Genomic DNA, 4,307 nt, shown 5'->3' with positions numbered 1-4,307 from the left:
AATTTTTACCAATCCTATTGACTTTATTCTACAAGATAGAGAAACAGGGAATCCTCCTTAAGTCATTCTATGAAGCCAGTATCAACCTAATACCAAAACCAGGAAAGGACATAGCAAAAAAAGAAAACTACAGACCAATATTCCTGATGAATATAAATGGAAAAATCCTTAACAAACTATTAGCTAACGAAATCCATCAGCATATTAAAAATATAATCCACCATGATCAAGTGGGTTTCATACCAGGAATGGTTTGACATTTGCAAGTCAATAAATGTGATACACTACATAAACAGAATTAAAACCAAAAATCACATTATCATCTCAATCAATGCAGTAAAAGCATTTGACAAAATCTAGCATTCCTTTATGATTAAAACCCTCAGCAAAATCAGCATGGAAGGGACATACCTTAATGTAATAAAAGCTATCTATGACAAACCCACAGCCGACATAATACTGAATGGGGAAAAGTTGACAGCATTCCCCCTGAGAACTGGAATAAGACAAGGATGTCCACTCTCACCATTTCTATTCAACATAGTACTAGAAGTCCTAGCCAGAGCAATCAGACAAGAGAAAGAAATAAAGGGCATCCAAACTGGTGAAGAGGAAGTCAAATTGTTGTTCTTTGCTGATGATATGATAGTATACCTAGAAAACCCTAAAGACTCTAACAGAAAGCTCCTAGAACTGATAAATGAATTCAGCAGTTTCAGGATACAAAATTAATGTACACAAATCAGTGGCTCTGCTATACACCAACAACAACCAAACTGAGAATCAAATCAAGAACTCAACCCCTTTTACAATGGCTGCAAAAAATAAAAAAATAATAATAAATAACACTTTGGAATATACTTAACAAAGGAGATGAAAGACCTCTACAAGGAAAACTACAAAACACTGCTGAAAGAAACAAATCTGGAGGCATCACATTATCTGACTTCAAACTATACTATAAAGCCATAGTCACCAAAACAGCATGGTACTGGTATAAAAATAGGCATAGGCCAATGAGAGCAGCAGTGGAAAGACCAATAGTGGCAGCAGAGTCTCCACCTGGACAAGTCCAGCAGCCGAGGCGGCAGTCGCGAGTATGACACCGGTGGGGGCAGCTACAGTGGCCACTTGCATAGTTACAGCTTCTCAGCACCAAAAATTACTCGGGCGGGGGCGAGTTGGTCAGCAGCTCCCCGGGTGGAGGAGTGGAGTCACTTTCCTCCAGGGCCGCCTCCTCAGCTCCTGTCCCAGCTGAGTGAGGAAACAGTGGAGGATGGCCTGTTTCATGAGTTCAAAGGCTTCAGGGATGTAAGGGTCAAAATCAATCACCTATCAGTTTCTGGCAGCGGAGATGAGCTGGTAGCCTTTGCAAACTTCCCACACCCAGAAGACGCATGGGCGGCCAAGCACTCAGAGGCGGCCTGGTGCTCTGACCCGCCTCTGAAGACAGAAGCGGTGCATGTGAACCGGAGCAGCAACTGCTCCCCTTTAGACAAAGATTTATCCTCCATCAGCCAGCGTGGTGGGAGCCTCTGTAGGTGGTCACCCGCACTCCCTTGGAGGTGGTGGGGGCCAGAGATCACCTTCCCCTGGTGGCGCAGCTTTGGGATACAGAGACTAGGCTGCAGCAGATGGCTCATGGCCACCTAACCCCTCCACCTCCACCACCATTGCCTGGAGACTGGAGACAAAACGAGACTATTCATTCTATGAGAGAGTGCACCCAGCATACAGTCTTAAACCAAGGGAGGGAGCTGGAGCAGATGCTGCTCCTTTCAGAAAAGTGGATGAGATGTCACCCGAGGATCATCACAGAACTAACCAGACACTTTTCTTGGGCAACCTAGACACCACTGTAACAGAGTGACCTAAGAAGGGTGTTTGATTGCTTTGGAGTCATCACAGAAGTAGATATCAAGAGCCCTTCTCTTGGCCAGACTAGTAATTATGGCTTTCTCAAATTTGAGAACCTAGATATGTCCCAAATTAGCAATGTTCAGCAAAATTATAATTTGGAATCCTATCAAAATTGGTTATGGTAAAGCTACACACACCACCCACCTCTGGGTGGGTGGCCTGAAACCTTGGATGCCTCTTGCTGCCCTGGCATGAGAGTTTGACCAACTTGGCACCATACACCCCACAGACTACAGAAAGGTGATAGTTGGGTGTATATCCAGTATGAAAGCCTGGATGCAGTGCACGCTGCCTGGACCCATATGCGGGGCTTCCCATATGCGGGGCTTCCCACTTGGTGGCCCAGATCACCACCTTAGACTTTGCAGACACCAAATGTTGTTACCAGCAGCAGTATATGCAGCCTCTGCCCTTGACTCATTATAAGCTGATGACAGATGCTTTTGGACATCAGTCCCTTGACCCTTTGAGGGGTGCTTAGGATAGGACACCACCCTTATTATACAGAGATTGTGATAGAGACCTTTATCCTGACTCCAATTGGGTGCCACCTCCAACCCCAATTGGAGAAGGCAGCACTGGGACTGCAGCTACTGCTGTGCCTGCTTACGAGCCACTGGATAGCCTGGATCACAGGCGGGATGGTTGGTCATTGGACAGGGACAGAGGTGATTAAGATCTGCCCAGCAATAGAAACCAGCCTGGTAAGCGAAAGCTGCCTGGGGAGAGCAGAGGACAGCATCTGGCTAGGTCTCCTGAGAGTGACTGCCCACGAAAACGTCACTGCACTCCTTCTCCTGACCACAGTCCAGAATTGAGCAGTAGCCAGGATCCTTACAACAGTGACAATGATCCATCTTCCCGTCTTCTCTTGGAAAGGTCCTCTCCAATCAGAGACAGATGAAGTAGTTTGGAGAAGAGCCAGAGTGACAAGTGAGACCATAAAAATTCTGGCTCAGCTGAATGGATAGGAAGCACCGTACAACTGCTCCCACTGACGGGAAAGCCCTCTGAAAAAAAGAAGACCACACTGATGGGAGTGCATCTAGCACCAACACTGCTTCCTGGAAGCTGAAGTCCCCTTTCCAGAAACAGGATGCGGGGACAGCCCCCGTGGCATAACCCCTTCCAAACTCTGTTTGACCTGGGAGGGCATGCTTCTACTGAAGAACAGCAACTTTCCTTCCAACATTCCAACATGCAGCTGTTGCAGAGTGACCTCCAAGTGGCTAACAGTCTTCTTGTGGAGGACCAAACTGGCCCAGCTCAGGATTACTCAGTGTCTCCATTTGGACCAGCCCAAGTTGGATGAAGTAACTCGATGCATCAAAGTAGCAGGACCTAATGGTTTTGCCTTTCTTCTGGTCGTGCCTGGAAGTTCTGACAGCTGGTCCTCCTCTTCCTCGGACACTGCCACTTCTACTCAGAGACTGCTTAGGTGCCTTGTGTCCTATTTAAAGCAAAAGCAGGTACCCAAGGTGATCAGCATTGGGAGGGGGGCACAACAAAGACAAGGAAAACACCGGGGTCCTTCATGCCTTCACACCTTGTGAGCTCTCCCAACAATTCCTGGATTCGCTGCCAAGGCACTGGCTACATCTGAAGAAGATTACCTGGTCATGATTATTGTCCATGCAAAACTGGTTGAACAGTGGATGAAGATGTGGAATTCAAAGTTCTAATGGACCTTTTTGAAGAGAAATTGTGGCTTATGTGGAATTTACGTGGGCCTCTGATGGAAGAAAAGTAATCTGTTTAGTATTTGTGCATTTTACTAAAATGGCAGCTTAAAGTTTTGTATCAGGTGTTTGAAGTGGGGGGAAAAAATGACCTCTTTGCTTTGTGCTATGTACGTAAGATTTCTAGAAGAGTAAAAAAAAAAAAAACCTTTTTTTATGGCTCACACAGCTTAAGAGTAGCTGTCTCTCAAACATGTACTCACACTTGAGCTGCTTTTTATTCTAAATAAATTGTTTCTTTTGAAGAAAAAAAAGTAGGCACATAGACCAATGGAACAGACTAGAGAACCCAAAATGAAGACAAATACTCACAGCCAACTGATCTTTGACAAAGCAAACAAAAACATAAAATGGGGAAAGGACACCCGATTCAACTAATGGTGCTGGGATAATTGGCAAGCTACATGTAAGAGAATGAAACAGGCTCCTCATCTCTCACCCTATACAAAAATCAACTCAAGATGGATCAAGAACTTAAATCTGAGACCTGAAACCATAAAAATTCTAGACAATAACATCTGAAAAACACTTCTAAACGTAGGCTTAGGCAAAGATTTCATGACCAATAACCCAAATGCAAATGCAACAAAAACAAAGATAAATAGGTGGGACTTAAACTAAAGAGCTTTTGTATGGCAAAAGAAACAG

At 44.9% G+C, this 4,307-nt stretch overlaps 1 pseudogene; it reads left to right on the top strand.

The window, feature by feature from the left end:
• The first annotated feature begins 1,015 nt into the window (after nt 1-1,015).
• LOC112627070 lies at nt 1,016-3,602 on the top strand (annotated as a pseudogene).
• Nucleotides 3,603-4,307: the final 705 nt, after the last annotated feature.

The sequence above is a fragment of the Theropithecus gelada genome, chromosome 6 (assembly GCF_003255815.1).
Source record: "Theropithecus gelada isolate Dixy chromosome 6, Tgel_1.0, whole genome shotgun sequence".
Taxonomy (NCBI): Eukaryota; Metazoa; Chordata; class Mammalia; order Primates; family Cercopithecidae; genus Theropithecus; species Theropithecus gelada.
This window is presented reverse-complemented; position numbering and strand designations above follow the sequence as displayed.